Here is a 24,005-nt window from a genome sequence, read left to right as displayed (position 1 = left end):
CTGAAAATTTGAGCAAAATCGGTTGAGGAATGAGCGAGATATGAAGCTTCAAAGTTAGCGTCTAGGAAAAAAAAAAAAAAAGAATAATAAGAATAATCTTAACCAGCACAATAAGTAGAAGGTCTTCCGTTGCTACGGAAGACCTTAATGAATCAGGTTTAAAGGTATTCAATGTACATTGTATAACGATCATATTTCATATCTAATAAATGGATGGAGGGATTCTTGTAATCATGGTATCATTTCATAGAGTTTGTTAAGAACTCCCTACCACAGGAATTTATCACTTTTTTTTATATTACTGTTTGATTTATTACACTTAGAATTTTACATTGAGGCCTTTGGGAAGAGCATACTTTGTTAAAATGTTTTAAAGGAAAATTATATTTTCGTACAGATCTCTTGGTGAAAAGTTCTATAACCTTTCTCTTTATGAAAATATCAAATAAAATTACTCATTTACCATACATATTTTAAGAAAATTTTGTACTAAAGGCAGATAACTCTTCCAAAAAAACTGAAGTGTATAAAAAAGATGTCGGCTTCTTATCATTTACCAGTCATCTTTTTATGTATTTCACATTTATAATTATCTAACAATGAATACCTTAAGTGCGAACTCAATACTTTCCAGAAACACCGAGGGTATGTGAAAACGATACAAGTGGTTGATAATCGTTCTAGAACTATAGGTGTAGATGCTGCCGACAGTCTATCATAGGTCTTGAATTTCAGGACATTTGAAATCATACCAAAGACATATTAAGACAGAGATTTGTAAAAATGAAATACGGGGTGGGGCTGAGAGTTTCTACGAAGTTTTCCAAAACGTTGATTATTGATTGGCTGAATATTGTTTAACGTCCCTCTCGAGCATATTTCACTCGTATGGAGACGTCACCACCGCCGGTGCTTATGGCCTTTGAGAAGGGAGGGATCTTTATCATGCCACACCTGCTGTGACCTCGGTTTTTGCTGTCTCATCCAAGGGACCGCTCCATTTAGTCACCTTCTACGACAAGCAAGGGGTACTGAGGACCTATTCTAACCCAGATCCCCACGGGACTCTTCAAGATGATGACGACAAATAACAATCTTGGATGTAATCAAAGGAATGAAGATTACAAATGAAGACGCGCATTCCGTTGTACATATTGAAGTGAAAATAATAGTCACTAACGCACGAGAAAAACCAATCGCGGTAATTTTTAGGAAAACAAAATGTATTTTACGGATATTTCAAATCCAACATCCAGGCATATAGAAAATTAAAACTAGCAAGCACAGAAACTTCAGCTACTACAATGTTTGAAATTTGTGTAAAGAATTTCAACATTATTTTATATCCAAAAGCACAGGGGCTAAGCCCGTTTTGGGCCCGAACCCTGTGATACCATAAATATAGAAAGGGGTCTAACTCTGACCCAGATAAAAAAAACTAACCACTCGCTTCAAATGCCTAAAAAAATCTTAAATTAGGTACGCTATGCGTAATTTGCCGATCTCCTTGCATAGATTAATGTTTTAACTACTTGCATGCCAAATTTCAAGTCACAGGTTCTTAAAAATAATAAAGATATACGTCATCGTTCTCTCGATTTCACTAGTTTATTTTTACTAGGACATTTACCGGTCCAGGTCACGGAGTCGTTTCTCGCCTATGACAGCAGCGAAATTCAGACTAGTGTGGAAGATTTCGGACCTGTCAATTAAAATTTCACATTAATTATACGCTACTTCCTTCCTCATACCTTAATAAAGCTCTCTATGTTCGCTGTATCTGGGTCGCTTATTTTACAACACATCAACTCCTGACTCTAACTGCCATTTTGAGAAACGCACTAAAGACCCGAAATATCTAAAACTTTAAAGAAGGGGGAAATGGGTAAAAATAATCTAAATGGAATAAAATAAACAAAAACCAAAAATTAAGAAAGCCAAAAAATAATGTTCAATTTCCTTCTCTAGGTGCAATATCACAAGAATAATGTTTTGATCAATTTTAAGGTATTTGAGATTTTAAGTCTATCGGATATTTAGTGCTTTCATTAAAATGGCAGATGTTGTCAACAGTTGATGCTGCTGAGGAAAAATAAGTCGTGTATTGTCTACATGAAGAACATTATTAAAATATGAGGAAGTAAGTAGCGTATAATTGATGTGAAATCTTAATTGACAGGTCCGAAATCTTCCGCACTAGTCTGAATTTCGCTGCTGTCATAGGCGAGAAACGACTCCGTGACCTGGACCGGTAAATGTCCTAGTAAAAATAAACAAGTGAAATCGAGAGAACGATGACGTATATCTTTATTATTTTAAGAACCTGTGACTTGAAATTTGGCATGCAAGTAGTTAAAACATTAATCTATGCAAGGAGATCGGCAAATTACGCATAGCGTACCTAATTTAAGATTTTTTTTAGGCATTTGAAGCGAGTGGTTAGTTTTTTTTATCTGGGTCAGAGTTAGACCCCTTTCTATATTTATGGTATCACAGGGTTCGGGCCCAAAACGGGCTTAGCCCCTGTGTCCAAAAGTATGTTAGGCGCTTAGCCAGGCGTACGTTTGTACGCACAAACGTCCACATAATTTTTGCAACAAAAACAAACAAAAAACAAACAAAAAAAAGGAAAGAGAGAGAGAGAGAGGGGGGGGGGGGGCATTAGAAATACCAAAAGGTAGTAAAGGGCAATATTTATGACAATTATATTTGTCCTCTCCGGAATAGTCTAAAACTGTTTGTAGTGGGTTCGTCACACAACGATATTGGACAGATCCGTTCTCATTTTTGAGATTTTACAAGTGTTTGTCCGTATTTCGTACAAAAACAGAACAAACCTCGAATATAGCTGCGTAACAAATTTTATAAAGTATACGAAGAATACGTTCAGGAGGGTCTAATATACACATCGAAATCGTCCAAAATTTACCAGCTTCCGGGGGATTCGCCCGCTTGGCCCTCAACAGGGCTTAGCCCTGGAGCCATTGGGGGCTTTAAGGAGGCCCCCAAACACCCTGCCTACTCGGGCGTCCACATCAAAAGTACCTTGGCTACGCCCCTGTATGTGACTAGTGTTTCTGAAGACTAAATATAGGTATAAAGTCCGGATTCAGACCTAAAAATAACCTACCACATACACAAACGAACAAGATGAACTCAGAAAACATGAATAAACCTACCAACCGACTGATAACCGACTGTAATTCTTACTTAAAGCTTAATATTTTCATCGACTGTCACAGGCTTACAACTCAATATTATCATTTAACAATCACCGAATTACAGCTCAACATTATCATTCACTGTTCAATATTATAATAAATTGTCAGCTCAATATTATCATAGATTGTCACAGAATAACAGCCCAATATTATCATAGACTCTCACAAAATAACAGCTCAATATTATCATAGAATGTCACAAAATAACAGCTCAATTTTATAATTGAAGGTCACAGAATAACAGCTTAATTTTATAATTGAATGTCACAGAATAACAGCTTAATTTTATAATTGAATGTCACAGAATAACAGCTTAATTTTATAATTGAATGTCACAGAATAACAGCTCAATGTAATCTTAGACTGTCACAGCTCTATATTATCATACACGGTCACAGACTCACAGCACAATATTATCATTGACTTCAGAATATCATCATTGATTGACATGGCTTAAAAAGCTAAAACAGTGCGTAAGACACCCAGTAGAACCATGCATATGGTGATGTATAAATCAGGGGTTATGATGAAATCTGACTGCATGAGAAAAATAAAGGTAGGAGGGCTAAGACGTATTCCATTGCAGATGTACTAAGAGAACTTCAAAGGTATATACACTCCATTTATTTAATAAAGTGGACAGTGGGTGTCATTGTAAGTGGTTATTTCATTTCAACCAAAGCAGGTTACTGACAAACAAGTTGATGGTGCAGGGGTTCCAACAGTCTCGTTTAAAATCAGTATGTCGCAAATTCTATGGCTGTTATAACAATCTAGTTTGCCAATACAACCTATCATTGGGCCAAATGCTGTCTGACGTGTTTCATGCCGATTGTTAGGCCGTTCTTGGCACAATGATTTTGACTACGGATATCTCCGTTTATCTGATCAAGATATAGGGCTCACGGCGGGTGTGACCGGTCGACAGGAGATGCTTACTCCTTCTAGGCACCTGATCCCACATCTGGTATATCCAGGGGTCCGTGTTTGCCCGACTCTTTATTTTGTATTGCTTATAGGAGTTGTTTGATCACTGTTCGTTATCCTCGCCTTTCATTCTGTTGCAACAACTATGAGCAAATATATACAAATTAGTACTTTTGGAAGCACTGCAAAGTAGTTTACAATATCTAAACACATTGCAAACAGCTTACTAAAAGCTCAACTAAAGAACTGTGACCCGTTAAACCCAAAACCGATCACTAGTTTTCTACCCTTCCGATGGAAGGTTTAGACACTCTGGAGGATGATAAAACAAGAGGCCCAGAGGTCTTATCGGTCACCTGATTATTAGTTAAAAATATCGCTAGTGCCTAGGGCTATGAAATCCTGTTAATATTTAGCATCAGTAAAACAAGATGTGTTTAATGCCTTCAAAAATTGCCTATACTATTGAAAGGCTTTATATATGTAACATTAACACGATCTGACTAAATTGGACCTGTCCTAGAGCCAAACCCCTAAGGTTACAAAATTCATAATTTTGGTAGATCCTTTCCTGCTTTTCCTAAGTATTTAATTAGTTTTATACCGTAACAGCAAACATAAAGAAGTCTTTCAAATGATAAAGACAATAATCACCACTATAATAATAATTTTGGCCCCACTCTGGAACCAAAACCGTTACCTCCTGAGATCATGAAATTTACAATTTTGGTAAAGGTCAACCTACTCCTTCTAAATATCTATTTAGTTTCAATTTAGTATCAATAGCATTAAAGAAGGTACCATTTAAAGCAATCCATTCAAATAATGAAATGAAAATTACATCCTTTCAAAGTATTCCCCGCGGTTTGAAATACATAATTTCAATCTCTGAATCCATTTCTGAAATGCATCACGGTACGCTGATTTAGGTAGACCTCTGGTACACTGACTGATGGCTGAGCCAAGGGGTTGCCGGGACCTGTAAAGACGACCAGATAAGACCTTTTTAAGTTTTGGAAAAAGGAAAAGGTCACATGGGGCTAGATCTGAAGAGTATAGTGGGTGTGGCAAGACGGTAACCTTCTCCGGCTTCAAAAATTGCTTCATAAGCTCAGATGTATGTGATGGAGCATTATCATGAAGTAGATGACATGCCTGAATCCTGACACAGGGCGTCGTTTATGATAATATTGTTTTAGCCTTTTCATAATAACATCTAGGTAATACCGACCTGTAACACTTATGCTCTTCGGCACCAGAATTTGTACAGCTATATCACCACACGAGAAGAATATGCAATAAAGAACCTTCTTTGTGCTTATGGTTCTTTTGGCAACTACATAACTTCTACTGTGTTTAGTTAGCCATATTTTGTTTCCAATTTTTCTTACTGGTTCGAAATAGTGAACCCATGTTCCGTCACCAGTATCAATGTTTGCAAATTGTCTTTGACTGAATTTTCGAAACATTTTGAGCAATTGCTTAGCGGTTTGTACTCGTACCCGTTTTTGGTCTTCTGTCAATATACCGGGTATGCGGTATCCATCTGGCAGAAATCTTTCGTAATTTCAAAATACGCTTCAAAATGAAATGCACCCGCGATAGCGATATGCCAACAGCTATGGCAATATCACGAATCGTGTATCTGCCATCATTTTCAATTGTTCACCTGACTTTTGAGACATTTGCCTTGCCAGTTACAGTCACAGGTCGATCAGATTTTGCTGCGTCTTTGACGGACTCTGTGCCAGTCAGAAATTTCTTTCTCCACCTCCGAACTGTCTCTTAAAATACCTTATCAGACCCATAAACTTCCCCCAATTCAGTAAACATCTGCATTACCGAATGACCGAGTTTTGTGCGAACTTTTATATAAGCTCTAATTTCTTCAATATTCTCAACCCGTTTCCCAACCATTTTTACAACAGTGGTCAACGACTGGCTCTATTGACATGACTATAAGTTTAGAACTATGTGGAGATGAAGGCTCGTGTTTATACCGTGCCGTTGGAAAGGCATTGAATAGAGCTATTCAAGAGTACCATCATCCACGAAATCGTGCAAAGCGTTATCGCGCTGTGGTACAATACACATTACATATCGAACAGCCCTCGTATATTTAGTAATCAGTTTTGGTCCCACCATGGGGGTCATAACCTCTACCCCGAGGGATAATAAAATATACAAAATAAAATATACAATTTTGGTAGAGGCCTTCTTACTCTACATCACCATGCGTTTAGTTGTGTGTGTGTTTTTTTAAATACACATTTGCAATTGTAGAGAAGATATTGAAAATTTGTCAATTTTTAGCAGTTTTTGCCCTGTCCACAAGGGCCCAGGATTCCTGAAATTTTCAATGTACCATTGTCCCCCTTGTCCCAACGATGCTTCATACCTTTGAAAGGAATTGGAGTGGTACTATTGAGAAGTTTAAATTGTTCTATTATTCACACATTTTATAACTGACCATTTTGGTCTCACCAGACCTTGATAACAAACATCTACCCCTTGGATCATCAAATTTAAAATTTTGGTAAAGGACTATCTGTTCTTTCAAAATATCCATTTAGTTTCAATTTAGTACCGATAGCATTAAAGAAGACGGTTAAGTGTTTTACACCTAAACGCTATATACCAAGTTTGGCCCCACCCTGGGGTCAGAACCTTTACCCCAGGGATCATGAAATTTTCAATTTTGATAGAGGCCTTTCAGCTCTACACCACTATGCATTTAGTTTTTCTTACAGTGCAGTTGTAGAGAAAATTGGTCAATTTTGGCAGTTTCTGTCCCACCCTTAAGGCCCCAGGGATGCAGGAGTCCTGAAATTTACAAGTTATGGCTCCCTTGTCCTGAAGATGATTGAATCCAAATTTGAAAAGAATTGGAGAAGTAGTTATCAAGAAGTTAAAAATGTTAAATTGTTAACGCACGACGACCAATTGAATGCAATACACGTAGATCACCTGAGTTCACTCAAGTGACCTAACAAAACAACATAAATTCAACTGAAGATAGAACATCAGAATACAGATGATAACAGTATTGTATTGTTTATTTCCAAAAGCAGTACTGCTTATAGGTTGCAAATACATGTAACATATATAACAATAACAGCATAAGTGAAGTTATAATAACAATTTTAAAGCACAAAATAGAGCAAGTGTCTCAAATATAAAGGACATGTTTGTTGATATGTGGAGGATAAACTTCGTTATATTGTGGCCTCTGATTTCCCAAAATTACACATAACATTTGTATTGGAGTACAGTTGTAATAATTTATACATTGAAGGGTTTTCATAATATTTATCAATATTAAGGACAAATAAATATAAAGTGATATTCGTCTTCAATATCTCTGTTTGTACATAATTTACACGTTCTGTTACACTCAGGTATATCAAAATATTTCCCTCTTTCGATTTCCAGCTTGTGAGAGGACAATCTACATTTACTTATACATTGCATTTATTGAACTGGAATCGGTTTTGTTAAATAAGGTTGCAGATCCGATCCATGGTAAAAATGCCTATACATACGACATTTCGATTAATTATTGAGAAAAAAAAACTAATCAGTAAATTTGCTAGGTAAATCGAATTTGAATAAAACGATAGTACAATGCACAAAACATGGCAGACCATTCTTCTCGGGACAAACTATTCCTTTATTAGAGTTGCACATTTTATTAAAGTACATATGATCACAGTTGAAAGTTTAATCTGTAAAATCCTTTAGGTACCGATGATCGTCTTGCCTTATTTTCGTGATCATGCGCTGTCTGCAATTATGCTTTATTCTATAGAGAATTTAAATGCTTACTTCTGTACAGTTATGGATTTATTTCCATTGCTTTTCGAGGTCAGAGGTTCCGTCACGGTGTTGGTTTTTCATGGAGGTAATACTTAAATGTTGAAAAGGAACACGCACTGAAGTGTGTATTTGTGATCTGTACCGATGAAATCTGGGATATTTTTTGTGATTATATTTGTGTGCTACTAAATACTGATTCATTCTGGTCAATGCTTGGAAGACAAAAGGTAAGTACAACTTTTAACAACACAAAATTAAAGTAATACAGACACCTTGTGTTATTGATATTTTGAAATTCAACTCGTTCCTCGTGTTAAATGTTCATTTTCTATAGTTATTTTAAAAGGATTGTGTCTTCATTGAGAAATATAAACAGGTCTGTCTAAAGAGATCAAGTTCAACAACATTTTTGCATTGGTCATTTCGGTCAATTCACCGCACACGAACAACACCAAGTGTAAAGGTTGCTAAGAGGTTCTTGTGAAAAATCCGAACTTAACTAAGTTTAGGTTTTGTTAATGTAACAAACATAACAGTACTTTTCACTCGTGAGATAATCATGAAATCGGGTCCACTCTAGATGTTCATATGTTTAGCCCTTTCATGTCGCCGCCTGATTGTCGTTTTATTGATACTAGTCAGATTCTTGACCTCCCTGTTTGCCTGTCATTTAATAAATTATATATTTTATAACAGCGATACCTTCCATGAAACACATTTATGACACTGCAGAAAGCAGCTGCTATAAAGTGAATTGAGTTCACCATGGTGACCATCCGATATCGTGTCATAAGAATGCAATGACATACGGTAAATACATATGTACATGTATATCTAAAAATGGGAAAATAATCCTTTTCCGCATGCATCCTTAAGGAAGTTTAACTCGCTTATTTTAAAACATAAGGATGCTAAAAAATTGAGGAAACTCTTGAATACTCTCTCTCGCACACATTTTTCTATTTTCTGAGTTTTTTAAAACTAGTTATTTGATACTAATAGTGCTCTACTGTCTAAATAAAAGAATGTATTTACCATATCTGTAATACGTGTACATTCCCAGTCTTCTATCATTAATCATTACCCATATTTGAAATTCAATGCCATGACATGACAAAGTTGAAACCCTTCAAATTTTTTTTATAAAATTGATATTCTTGTATTAATTCAAATTCTTGAAAAATGCCATGGTATAGTATTTCTCGGTATCCACCGGCCATAAACAGAAGATGGAAATCGCAGCAAATGAGACTTTTCCCGATAAAGTTTAAAAATGCAAAGAGACCCGAATCTTTCCCGTGGAAAAAACCACGGGTATTTGTTTATTTAGGGTTTTAAGTTGGAACTTCTTATTCACGCTCTGAATACTTACCTGCTGGTCACTACACAGACTTCTCCAGTATTCAGGATGTGTGTAAATTTGCATTGTATCCTGTTACTGTTACATGTTAACCCGTATGCTCAAGAAATAAGGACATTTTCTCTGCTACATGTATAAAAAAAACCCACTACAGTTTACATTGTATATCTACATAAGGGAGTATTGTTATATCTTAATCCTTTCTCTACCTGCACATTTTAGAGGCTTTTTAAAAAAGACTAAATTACAATATTCTTAAATGGGTTTTTAAACAAATCTATGTGCCCTGATTTGTAGTGGGCAAGTGACATTTTATTTTATTGGGAATTTAACAGAATAATTAAAAAAAAAATAATTGTCACGGTATCCCATGACCTCAATACGGGGTTCAAAAGTCATGTAAGTTCAACTTTTTTCAGTCTTTTTTCTCCTCTAAGATATATGTAATGCTATCCCTCTCACTAGTTTAGAGACAACATTAGGAAATTCTACACGAATGAGCTGATTGATGTCTTTTAACAAAATAACAATCAAATTCAACAATTTTATTGACAAATAAGTCTTTTTCGGTTGCTTAGTAACAAAACTTATAGTATAATTTGACCATAATTTGTCTTTTTGCATCCATTTGACACAATTTAAACATAATTACATAGCGTGATGATTAGAAAATGTCACATTATTTTTAAAATATAATCTTTAGACAGATCTTAATCATTTTAAAAGGGTTTTTAACAAAATATGATACATGTATGAACATAATGAAGAGAATTAAGAGAAAGGTCATCATGTGCAAAATTCTTACTTTATATTTCCATCTATCTTCAATAATATTATGTTCTGCTAATGTGTTCCATCAAAGAGAATAAATATTGCAACATTTTTTTTAAAAAAGAAATATCTTTTAGCGTTACTTTAAAATATTTTTTTAGTATAAAATATATTTGGTTGCTGCACAACAACACCATAGTAAATGTTTTGTTTGTTTAGTTTTTTGTTTTTTTGTTTTTTGTTTACGTCTCGTCGATAATTTTTCACTCACATTGAGACGTCACCAGCTGTAGGCGAAGTACCAGAAAATCAGACCTATGCTAAGTGCTCAGGGCCGTAGCAGTGTGAGTTCTTTAGCGTACCAACGCCTGCCGCGACACGGGACCTAAAATCATATCCAAAAGACCCATGATTCTCACATCCAAGTGCTGAGCGTTTAGCAAAGGAGCAAATGTTATTAAAAAGTACTACATGTTTTCCTCTCCAAGTACAATATATACGATTTATATTAAACATATCTCTCGCCACTTGATTTTGGTCTTTTTGGTACCCGAGAAAAATTTACCAAGCTCAGGTAGCAGTTAGTTGTATAGTAATTTATATAAAGACCCGTCCCGTAAGTCATGTCAATCAATCAAATTTTCATCATTATTCCACATCAATGAAAAAAGAATTGAAACAGATAACTTCCCCTACCGTTTATTTACGGACATTTCAGTAGCATATATGACTTCCACTTCCGGTGTGTATAGTGAAAACTTGCCTTCAAAGGCTGAAGTTGTGTGACATTTAGATTTAAAGGAAACACAAAAGAAAAGCAAAGAAGGGGGAAATTGAAAACCCTTAACAAAAACTAGAAAAAGAAATTTGTTAATGCCAAACAAAACAACAACATATTTTTAATATCAATATCAGAGACATATATCTCTCGTTTTTGTTAACTTGTCAAGGATTGAAGTTCACTTTGATTTTCTGACCTATTTTACTCGGGCTTCAAGCCTGAACTTGTGGACAAGAAAAACTCCTCCCTATGGTTTACAAAGACATGGCAATTTGTTCGACCTTTTAAATTTAGACACATTTTGATTTGGTTTGACGTCTTTTCTTGTAATACAATTATGAAAGGGTCGGATTCCGCCTTCTCCTAAAAACTTGGCAATAACATAAATACAATGTATTTCAAATTTGAATGAGTATACAAAAAATATTCAATATTAGACATGACATGTAGCAAAACTTTAAATATCCACGGCAGATCCATCTAGAATAAATCGACCACTTTCTTTATTAAATATGTGAATAAAGAAGATATATTAATGTTCCCCTTTCCTGAGAGAAGCATCGCCTTACAGTAGAACATCAATGTTCATAGTATGAAGTTTATCAATGCTAAATATCTTGTTAAATTACCCATGTCTGACATAATTATATTTAATACAAGGATAGTCCGAAATAATGATAGTCGTCCTCTACTATTCTATAAGTACACAAAGGACTGTCGATGATATTGCAGCGGAATATGAGGGCCGTCCAAAAAGTTTGTGGACACATGCTAATAACGACTCTATCAATTGTGTGAAATAATAATATAGGCCATGATAATGTAAATAAACAAAAACTAGAACAATGCACAATGCTTAATGTGTATTATTAGCATAAATACTTTGTATATTTAAGCCGCAAGGCCAAGCCCGACGACAAAGTTGTGATTATTTGCGGCCTTAGTTACCTCTACATTGTGCACATTTATAGCTATGAATCAAATAAACTAGAATGCCATTTACTGTTCTCGGTAAGGATATTGAAAATCAAGGACATGTTAATATCACAAACAGAGGCGACCCCTCTCACTGTTAAACGTCTGTCTTTTATAATAACGTCGTAAATTTCGTATTTCATCACAAAATAGTGGTCGTTCACTTCTTCCAGCATTTACCAAATCGAACACGCCAATGGAAAACCTTTTATTCAACGATCTTGGTATATTCGGATTCCGTTTATTATTTTTGTCTCTGTCGGCGTTTTGTTCAGGTCAACACGGATTTTATAATGCATGCTGTTCGCTAGCGCCGCTTTTGGGGACGTTTTTAGAGACACATTTCCTGCTGTGGTTTCTTGATATCTCCTTTACGCGTTAAATAACCAATACTAATGACACTAGAAAACGATATCGGGTGGTTTTGTTACGTCACAATTAAATCCTATCCAGTTTTGCTCTCTTTAATGAAAAACCGTTGCAACGCAAAAACGTAATTACACCGTTTATAACTTTTACCCAGGGCCAACACGCGCCCTCCGCGACTTTTTAAAACAATACAAATTGTAACTGACGGTATTTTTCAACTACCCAAGTATGCACCTATTGGTATAACTACTATAATCTCCAAGATCTGATTAAAAATTCAGCAAAATAAGGGAATATTGCTTGGTAACATACCTGAATTGGCCGTGTTGTATAAACCGCCATAGCCTCTGACGCAATCGTCTCCGAACATAATCAGGTTGCTGACCAAGGTCATACAAAGATGGAAACTAACGTAAGGAACTACACTTTTCGTGTCGTGAATAATTATAATAATTATCAGTGTAAGAAAGTAATAATTACGCTAATGTCCCATTTCAAATGAAATCTTAAGAATGAATTTTCTATAATAATGGCATTTCTGCCACTTACGCAGTACCTCTTCTGCATTTTTCCAAACTGGTGACCTCCGAGGTCAATACACATAGGAAATTACGAACAGTGATTACTGACAGGAAGACAATAATTCATGAATTGGCATTTTCTGCTGATTTGATTTGAATTCTATCAGTATAATAGGACCAACTTAGATCTTGAGATAAAATAACTCCTAAATGTGTATGGGACGAAATTCCTAATTTTATAGTAGGTTATTATTTAAATTCTTTTCTAGAGTTTGAAAATTACTACAAGTGTGTTGTAAAGAATTGTCAGCTGCAAATAATCTACAAAATATCTTAATATGGACCCTTGAGGGACACCAGCAATTAATGGGTTTTTTGTTTGTTTGGAAGAGTATAGGTATATATGTATTCTAATTACGTCTCGAAGATTTGTAAAAGACACTAACAATGGGGAGGAGGGTATGTGAGCTTTAAATGTCTCTTCTATTGTAATATTTATTAAATTGAGTTTACTACTATTCAAATGGTAACTACTTGTTCATTTAACAATCGTTCACTCATTTACGGACATAACTCCGTGTAGATAAATTTGGGTCTAATTTCATATAAAGACCCAATTTTAAGTTAACACCCCCCAAATTGTAAACTGCCTGTCCATCAAACATTTAACAATGCGGTCTGGAGCTACCCCAGAGAGGTGTTTTGATAACAACAACAGCCAGTACCTACAGGCATTCTTTAGATCTTGAGGAAGCCCAGTATACCTGAGTTTTGATAGCATTGACCTGTCCACAACTGCTCTAATACAATTTCAATACAATTGTAAGTCCCCCCCCCCCCTCTATATACATGTATTAAAAAAAAGTTTCCCAGTTTACTTTCGGATGGTCGGTGCTCTCTTCCCAGGTACATTGTAACTGGGTTCTCTCTTCCACCAATAAAAACTGGGCGCCGCCAGATAACTGAAACATTGTTGAGTGTGGCGGGAACACATCAAAACAACCAAACACAATCAGAAATCAAGCAATAATTTGCACTATAATTTCTAAAACTTGTTACTTATTGAAATAATTTATGTCCTCAATTTATGCAGGGTTTGACACTAAGGCACGTCCGACCGACCGAGTCTACTAAATGATAGGTCCGGTCGGGTAAAATGTCGATTTACTAGTCCGACTGGTCGTGTTAAATAATAAACAAGAAACTACCAATCTTGAACCGTGTGGTGGAATAATCTCTATTTTTAGTTCTAATAGATAAGTCGCGGTCGGTAATGATGTTTTACGACATCTACTCGATGTTAATTTTAAACAGTTTATTTTAATAGACTATAATAAAGTGTTTATCAAGTTAATAAATTACGTCGTAAACGTTTGTCATTTATATGAAGTATTTAGATATGGAAAAACTATCAGGGTTTTTTCTGGAAAGTTGGTCAGGGCTAGTGGATATAAAGTCAGGTCTAGTAAAAATCATTTGAAGTAGCCCGACTGGTCTAGTGCTGAAAAAAGTAAATGTCAAACCCTGGTTTATGATACCTCTATATTTATAACAGAAATTATCCATTTGAAGAAATCATGCATGTGTAGGATTAGGCAGAGGGCTCAATGCCCATGTACACCTCTCCTAAAATCGATGTCATACATCTATATCTTTGAGATAAGGTTTTCCAACAATCTGCTGAAATTCCTATGGGCAAAAATTGCGCTGCTTTATTAAATGACCTGGTGGTTTATTTTTATGCATTCTTATAAGACAAAACTTATGCCTTACATTCAAAACGTTGTACCTTATTGTGTCCTAGCGAATTATGCTGGTGTGAAGCGTCACAGTTTAAATCCTCGTGGATTTCCAAAAAATGATACATGTATTTATTTCATAAATGTAACATACTGATAATGACAGATGTTTGGAAACTGAGGAAGACATCAATCCACATTCACTTAAGCAGAAACTTAAATTTGGTGGCTTATTCACAATACTCTTTCTTTTGATGATTATATATTTTTCCTGTAAAAATAATTTAATTTAAGAAGGGCTCCATGACGCGAGGTATCCCCTCGCACTATAGCATATTGCATTATAGAATTCCTGTAAGTGCTTTAGAAATCAGATCTAGAAACACAAGAAAATTAGAAATTTCAATTCCAATTATCTTCACCTTTAACTTTCATAACCCGTATCGTCCTTACAGTGAATTTGAAATCAAATTACAATCTACACACACTAATCCTTCAATTGACCTTGATCTTTTCCATCCCATCGTGAAAACCTATTCGAAATAGTTCCTTCTAATGACCATAACCTTTTTAGGTTTAATCTTGAAAACCATTACGCACTAAGGTATCATGAAAATTCAATGCAAATTTCCTGAAAGTTTGACAAAATTTGGGTAAGAAATGTACAATGTAACTGATGTTGGTGAACTTGTCATTCCACTTATAGCTTTGATTGGTTGATTATTTTACGTCTCGTCGATAACTTTCTACTCCTATTGAGACGGCACCAGCTGTAGGTGAAGTACCACATATCTAGACCTATGCTTAGTGCTCATAGCCATACACGTAGCAGTGAGGATTCTTTATCGTGCCAACCGTTTTAAGATCATATCTGAAAGACCCGTGATCCTCACTTCTAAATGCCAAGTGTTTCGTGAAGGAGCAATCATTACGTCTTAGGTTTGACGCGGCCATGCCACGAACGGGGCTCGAACTGACGACCCTCCGGTTACGAAACGAACGCTCTACCACTAAGCTATCGCGACCGGTCCTTGTAGCTTTGAAAACAAATAGGAATTCCGTCTTATAAAAGGCATATGTCGATTCGATATATCCCTGTGAGCTCGAAATAAAGGACACCACAGAGTCGTCTACTTTTGCTTCATACTTAGATATTTTATTGAAAGTAGACATTAACGACAAACTGACAACTCAACTGTATGACAAACGGGATGATTTCAGCTTCTCCATCGTCAACTTCCCATTTCTATGTAGCAATATTCCATTATCATCTGCATATGGTGTTTATATCTCTCAACTGATTCGATACGCAAGAGTTTGTTCTACGTATGGTCAGTTTTTAAATCGAGGCAAGCTACTGGCAAACAAGTTGATGGTACAGGGGTTTCAACAATCTCGATTGAAGTCAGCATTTCGCAAATTCTATGGTCGTTATAACGATCAAGTTCGTCAAAACAGCCTATCATTGGGTCAAATGCTGTATGACGTGTTTCATACCGATTAACTCCGTTTACCTGATCAGGATATAGGGCTCACGGCGGGTTTGACCGGTTAACAGGGAATGCTTACTCCTCCTAGGCACCTGATTCCACCCCTGGTGTGTCCAGGGGTCTGTTCATTATCTTCACCTTTCATTTGATAAATTCTGGAATACGATACGTATTACAGATCTAGCTTAAATAATACCTGATCAATCTCATTGTATGTACATTCCCACTGATACTTCAGACTGTTAGTTAAGGGAATTTGGTAGTTTAAACTTTACATGCATACATTTAGTACATGTGTATTGAATTGATTCACCTTTCGTCCTCATCGTACCTGGGGGATTACTTGGCAATCGAGATACACTGCATCATTGATGTGAAGCAGGTGGACTGGACCTGCATTTGTAATCACCTAATTCAACCCCTCATGAATAATGGTCATATAATCAAAAGGATTTCCAGGTGAATTATTGTTGACCTGGATAGTATCTTTCATCGTACAGGTTTAATGCCTTTATTTTAATGTGTGTGTATAACTGAATTACAATGGACAGCTGTGTAGTAATTTACAGCGGCACAAAAGTCTAGTCGTTAGGGGGCTCACTTCGGAGGCCCGGGTTCAATTCTTGATCTGAAAAACGGAGGTCACATCAAGAACTCTCTTTATGCTATGATGACAATTCTACACAAAGAACATGAGTAAAAGTCTTGTATGGGGTGTAAGGTTTTCAAAACGACCAGACCCTGATAGAACGTCTTCGTTAGCGCAAGGGTATCTCCTCACAAATCCTTAACCTATCATGCTTACAATAATTCAGGCTTTTTTTAATCTTTAGGTCTGAATTATGTTCCATGATATTTCTAGACTTAAATTTACCCAATAAAAAAAATCTCGTTTTTCAGAAATATTTATATTTCCAATGTTGTTGCCTTTGAATGATATCTTTATACATTGTTGTTATAGCTATTTCCTCATGAACGCTCTACAGTAGTAAACAATTCGCGTATGAATCTTGATAAATATAGTACCGGGTACGTAAGTATATAAATTTCATTTAAAGTCGGCACTGTGTACTCTACAAACATAAACAAATAACATGAGCTCTTAAACCGACTATTTTAACGGTTGGGAATTCCAACAAAAGTGAAAGTAGAATGCAATTATAAGAAATAAGTTTTGATTTTTGAAAATACATGAAGGTATGAACTGCAACGCTTCACACCAGCATTCTTTTCATGGCTGACACACTCCGTGCGGATGCCAGCGTGTAGCATCGCAGTTCATACCCTCAATGAAACTTGTTTTTAAACACGTGTATAAAATTGATGACATGAAGAACACTAAGCGCAAGACGATAGAGACAATTATAAACAATATATATCTATTTGTAAAATGCATGATTACAAGTGGAAATTGTATAATTCCCGTAGCCATTACGCGAGTGTTTGTTCATTTAATGCTTGATTATTGTTCGGAACATTATTTACATGGCCTTTTTGTTGCTGAGATTATTCAGTCTAGAAGTATTCCAAACATAGATACCCCATGACAGCTTTAAAATGATTGCAGCAAAGATGCTGATATGACAATACCACTGACCATTATGGAAATAACATGGCTTATACTAATAAGTTTGATGGATGCTGTTTATTGACATCGTAAATCGTGAAAACAATTAGTTCTACAGAGCTATACATCAAACAAAGGTCACTGTTTTATTGTAATGCGATGGTATACATACATATGTTATTTGAATGATGCCCAAGCATTAAATTTTGTTTTTGCAGTACCACTCGACCAGTTGCATGGTCATGGTAAAACACATGTAGATAAAAGGAAAATTGAAGTGTTTTGTGGACATGACTACGCCACCTCATCTCCTGTTGGTTATACAAATATACTTGTATGTGTATATAAAAATAGGTTCCGAAAGGACAGGGACCACAACATTCACAGTTTCACTACCCAAAAGGTTGGAACGGCAGTTAAGGTTTAAATTGGTCATGCAGATTCTGAGTTGCTCGTTATCTTCACTTATTCAAAAGTAGATGACCATCAATGACAGCTAAAGCTCTCCTGAGTTACTCGGATGACCTGAAATTGTATTGGAGAAATTTCGTTTTAATTGTGCAACTGGCATCTCCTATGCTCGCTACTTCCCTCTTTTATTTAAAAATTGTCTAAGGAGATTCTCATACGTGTAAGTTATACAGACAATTTCCTGTAGTCACCAGGATCAAGACATCGGGACGAGGACAGCATAAACAAGATGTGTTTGTGAAACACAAATGCCCCCGATAATGGCCAATTACGAAGATTGCCAAGGTCACAAGGACAAATAACTTGGTACCAGTAGAAATATCTTGTCACAAGAAATGTTCATGTACAATATGAAAACTCTAATATTTACCATTTAGAAGTTATGACCAATGTCAATTTTTTAAAAGTAGGTCAAATGTCAAGGTCAAAGGTTTAGTGCCAAGGAAAAGGTCTTGTCACAAGGAATACTCATGTGAAATATCAAAGCTCTAGCAAGTCATTAGCAAGGTTAAAGTTCCAGACAGAATGACAGACAGGACAAAATCAATATGCCCCGATCTCGGGGACATAACAATGACTAAAACTCAATCCACGTGATTAATCCTTTAGATAAAAGATAAAAACTGTGGTTCTTTCTGCGAGCTCAAGTTACCGCAACAAAAGACTAATAATCACACACCATTACGTACACTCCAGTAAGCACGATCCCTTGGTGATGCGTGAACTTTGTTTTGATTGGTTATTTGTTGTTATTCAATTAAAGTGTTTTAAAATCTGAACTTCGCTTTGATTTGATGCGTGATATAAATATCTAATAAAGCCTGCCAAGGTGAATAATGCAGATGTTCAATAAAGAAATATCTATGAAAATTATACGGTTAATTGTTAATATTTTAAAATTTGAATTCTTCACGAAACGTATCGTTTGCAAAATACACATATATCAGACAAATATATTTTACAAAGATATTGAAATAAAATGTTAAAATTAAAAAAAATATGCTACTTTTTAGATTTGAACCAAACCTGGAAAATAAAAGCATTCAACATTGATAAAATAATGAAATTGCTGCATACAGTATGTATTTCATGCACTTTTCATCATGAAATTGGTTTGCTTTATACATGTAAATGCATTTGATTTGTAATTTGTAAACCATTTTACAAAAAGGGAATGTAATTTTCTGATTAAAATGTTCTCTATGACCACTTTTTTAAATATATAATTATATATAATTCCATCGGGTTTGGTTCAAATTTGAAAAATCAAAATGTCTGATTTTTTTGCAATTTCTTTATAGAATATAATTGTCCAAAATACCTTTTTTCTAATTGATTGTGTGTTGTTTAACGTCCCTCTCGAGAATGTTTCACTCATAGGGAGACATCACCATTGCCGATGAAGTACTACAAAAAGACCTATGCTCGGCGCGTACGGCCATTGAGCATGGAGCTTTATCGTGCCAAACCTGCTGTGACACGGGGCCTCGGTTTTTGTGGTTTCATCCTAACGACAGCCCCATTTAGTTGCATCTTACGATAAGCGAGAGGTACTGAGGACCTATTTTAACCCGGATCCCTATGGGACTTTTTCTAATTGACATTTTCCTCGAAAATTGAAGTCAAATATTATTAGTTATGTACACACTTTGAGGGGTAATACGGAAATATATGGGGTCCTTGAAGAAAATCATATTGGGCGCGGCGTAAGTTATCCTGTCTCTGAATTTTACTTTTACATTAATTAAAGGATTATTGACATTATTCATTCTTGATGATTTTCTAATGTACATGTACAACAAAAATAAATGACTGCAATGTATGTATTCTTGACATACTCTATCAAACGTACAACGATGAAAAAGTGGCCGCAACATTTAAACTATCAACAACGGGATAAAAAAAAAAGTTTTTCATTAAACTGTAAATGAAGTCATAGTACACATATGTGGTCAGTAAACCAGTACTATAATATTGACAATATTAGGATAGTAAGAGACATAACATCGTTGTGTGTCGTATTGATTTCAGCCAATGAAATTCCAACGTTTTTATTAGAGGCAGGATTACAATTGATAAAAGAACTTTTCACTATACAAGGTACATGTATATGATCATGTATATGATCTGAGAGATAATGGCCTTGAGAGAATCAATAATTGTTAAAGTGAAATATTTTTTTTCATATGCAAGGTATATTTTCTAAGTGACCTTGACCAAATGACCTCTGTCTGAAAACCATATCTGTTACTTACATGTATGTACAAAAATATTTGTGATAAATTTCTGTTGAAATAAAGGACTTAAATGTTCAGAGCAACCTTTGCAACTTTGCTTAAGTACTATAATTTTGGTGTGAAATTACACCTCAAAGTATAATTACAATTCATACGATTAAACACCAAAACAATACTACCCATACGTTGACTGCGACCGAGCTACTATAAATTCCCCGCATGTTAATTTCCTCGTGACGTCAACTGAATATCATGTAACACTTTATTAAAGACCTTCCTTATAAACAAAGGTTCGGGTACATGTGATTTACCAGTTGAACATTCATTGATAATATTCAAAAAGAAATAAAACTCCTTCAAATGAAAAGTGCTAGGAGCAAATGCTTATTCAAACTAAATATATGCTATGATTTAAAAACATATCGACAGTCATCACTCAGCGAATATTACCGAGGTTGCCCACATTCCTCAATCATCTCAGCGAGATTCGTTGAGCTGGATATTTGGATTGATGCCTCTTCTGAATCTCATACATGTACCAGTGTCACTCACAATGTGATTCGGGAAATCTTGCCCGAATTTGGGCCACTTGTTGCGATTAATATGGGGTTAAGCTGAATTTCTTTCCCGCTTCAACCAGACTTACTATTAACTCCCTATTACAATGAAACATGCATTGTTTACCTTTACATAGTGTAAATCCTACAGTAAATAAAGTTGGGTATTTTAATTTGAAGCCGTTGCAAATGGTCACCATTTGATTTTTACCTTCTCAACACTGAAGAGTTACAGTTTTCTATTGCTTTTAATTCGTATGCTTAAATGCTTTATGTAAAGTAATTGTCATTCAGGAAGTTCGATCTGTACAAACTATCATTTATAAAGTAGACTATCGGAACTCTTCTGACGTCATATGGTGCGAAGTGCACATAGGTACATTTATTACAACACTACTGAGCTGCGTTGACCTTTCCAAAATGACCTTGAGAGACCTTCGTCCAATAGTCAATGTCTCTAGGAACATTTCTAAGCAATTTGATAAATTAGTGATGAAAGATTTAGGAGATATGAACTTGGATAGTCGGACGGACACGACAGCGATTATATCCTCCCCCGAAAATTTTCAGAGAGCAAAAAACATTGAAAACTTGGAATTGCATTTTAGGTCGCTGACCAGTACGGGTGTCCAGAGAGGTAGTCGTGACCCAGGTGTCGGCGTCACACTATAAGGGAAAACGTTAACGTTTAGAACTAAGGGGGTATAGCTTATAGATGGCTCACGAACTGGCATTTCATTTGATACCAACTTTGATCTTTAATCATTAGCTACTTTTCATCGCCTTGGTGATGAAAGGCGAAGATAACGATCAGTGATCAATCTCACAACACCTAAAATCAATACAAAATAGATAGTTGGGCAAACACGGACCCCTGGACACACCAGACGTGGGATCAGGTGCCCAGGAGGAGTAAGCATCCCCTGTCGACTGGTCACACCCGCCGTGAACCCTACATCCCGATCAGGTAAACGGAGTAATCCGTAGTGAAAATCAGTGTGCCAAGAACGGCCAAACAACGTCAAACAGCATTTGACCCAATGATAGGTTGTATTGACGAACTAGATCGTTATAACGACCATAGAATTTGCGAAATGCTGACTTTAATTGAGACTGTTTAAACCCCTGTACCATCAACTTGTTTGTCAGTAGCTTGCCTCGATTTAATGATATATTTCAAACCAAAGGAGATAGGTTTTTCATGATTAGGCCTTTAAACTTACCATGAATCTTGACCTAGTGACCTTGGACTTTTACCTACTTTTCAAGAACCTTGACCTTGTTTATATCTTTTAAACCAAGGGGTCCCAGTTTACTTTCGGAGATCGGTGGTCTCTTCCCAGGTACATTGTATCTGGGTTCTCTCTTCCACCAATGAAAACTGGGCGCCACCAGATAACTGAAAAATTGTTGAGTGTGGCGGAAACATCAAAACAATCTATAAACCAAGGGGGATACGGTTTTGATATTTCACATATAAATGCCTCATGACCAGGCCTTTCATTTGATTCCAAGACTTTTGACCTTTACCTTGGACTTGCTCCTACTTTTATAAACATTAATATTGACTACATTGTATATCTTTTGAACCAATGGGGATAGAACAAGTAAAGTAACGCTTTCCGCTGAGCTATTAAAATATCAACAACGAAGTGATTTTGAACAAAATTGCTCTAGATCTATCAGGTTTTGTTACCCTACCTGGCTCTGCATATGAAATATTGTACAATGGTCCAAGGTTAATCGACAAAGATTGCACACATAATGGTGTTAATAGTGCAAAACAATTCCATGTGTCGCAAAAGTATGACTACACTGCAATAATACCGTGGATTAATGTTAAACGTTTGGAAATTTCGTTTTGGTTGGGTTTTTTTTTTTTTAAATTAAAATTCTACAGAAATGTATCTCTGTTACAAAATCATGATCTTCCAAACCAAACACAATTTCGATAAGCTAATTGTACTTGTCTCATTGTAAGTTTTTTTATGTTCCTATTCAGCGCCTTATACGAAAGTCTGATGGAAGGAACTGAGACCAACAAGCAGAGCTAGTAATGGACATGACATTTCAATATCATATTTACTTACAGGGATTATTACACCCAACATTGCTAAATGTTTTGAAGTAAAGATTTTATGTTAGAATTGTCCTAACGAGACTTACCCCCACCCCACCCCACCCCGGGCGGGCAGGGCTCATCCATATGGGGGCTTATTCGAAATATTGTAAAGCTGAAGACTAGTTTACACATTGTTCATATTTCACCTAGGTACTAGTAACAGGATACACTAAATTCCTTTGACCTTGATACTTAATAATATTTTGATGCAATAAAGAGTGCACAAATTTTCAGGAAAATTCCCATGCACTAGTCTCAAAACTTGTCCGGACAAATCATGTGTGCAGACAATCGACAGACATTCTGATTACAACACCATTTAAATTTCGTTTGCGGAGGTACAAAATGCAATTTTCCCCAACCTGAGACCGTAAGCGCCGAGCATAGGCCTAAATTTTACAACCCTTCACCGGTAATGATAACGTCTTCATCACTGTCATGATCGTGTGCAGGATTGGACAAAACAAGATGGCAGACGGCATTTCCAAACAAAGGTAGGCTCTTAAAACTCTTCATTTTACCGACTTATTAGACGACGAATTTATGAATTTAAAACACTGCCTGGCCAGGGAGGCATCATTAAGTTGATTGGTTGTTGGAATTCTTACTCATGTACACGTACAACTCTAAATTCATTGATCGAAGTTGACGATGTTGCCTCGATAGAATTCGAAGCGGGCGAAGATGTTTCTAATCATGTTTTCATGCATTTTAAGAAAGATACTTTCGGTAAAATAGACTCTGCACATATCTTTTAATGAAAACTTGAACCAGTGTATGCGATTTGTCCCTTAAATTGCCTTGGTTAGATAGATATCTTGACTTGAACATTTGCTAATGTGCAGGATTGGACTATGGTTGTTTCCACGATAAATGTGCCGGATTGGACCTCGATTTTGGTTCAGGATTGGACCCTTTCTTAAATACATGCATTTTTTTTCTTACAGATCCAGTCAGGAGCGGACTTCCTTAAGCTTAAAAGTTGCAAGTGAATGAAGTGTGTTCTATTTTATGTCTCCTAATAAAACCATGGTTTTGACAAACCTAAAAGAGCACGTGGAGCAAGGAACTATCAGTAAGC

At 35.8% G+C, this 24,005-nt stretch overlaps 1 protein-coding gene across 1 annotated transcript in view; it reads left to right on the top strand.

Annotated features, from left to right (window-relative positions):
- The first annotated feature begins 8,020 nt into the window (after window positions 1–8,020).
- Window positions 8,021–24,005, top strand: part of LOC125645532 (beta-1,3-galactosyltransferase brn-like) — a 40,374-nt gene continuing 24,389 nt past the window's right edge. The window contains exon 1 of the transcript XR_008796267.1: window positions 8,021–8,191. The gene's annotated coding sequence lies outside the window, so the exon portion shown is untranslated. The remainder of the gene's footprint in view (window positions 8,192–24,005) is intronic.

The sequence above is a fragment of the Ostrea edulis genome, chromosome 6, assembly GCF_947568905.1.
Source record: "Ostrea edulis chromosome 6, xbOstEdul1.1, whole genome shotgun sequence".
NCBI classification, from domain to species: Eukaryota; Metazoa; Mollusca; class Bivalvia; order Ostreida; family Ostreidae; genus Ostrea; species Ostrea edulis.
Note: the sequence above shows the minus strand (reverse complement) of the source record. Positions and strands in the feature narration are given on the sequence as shown.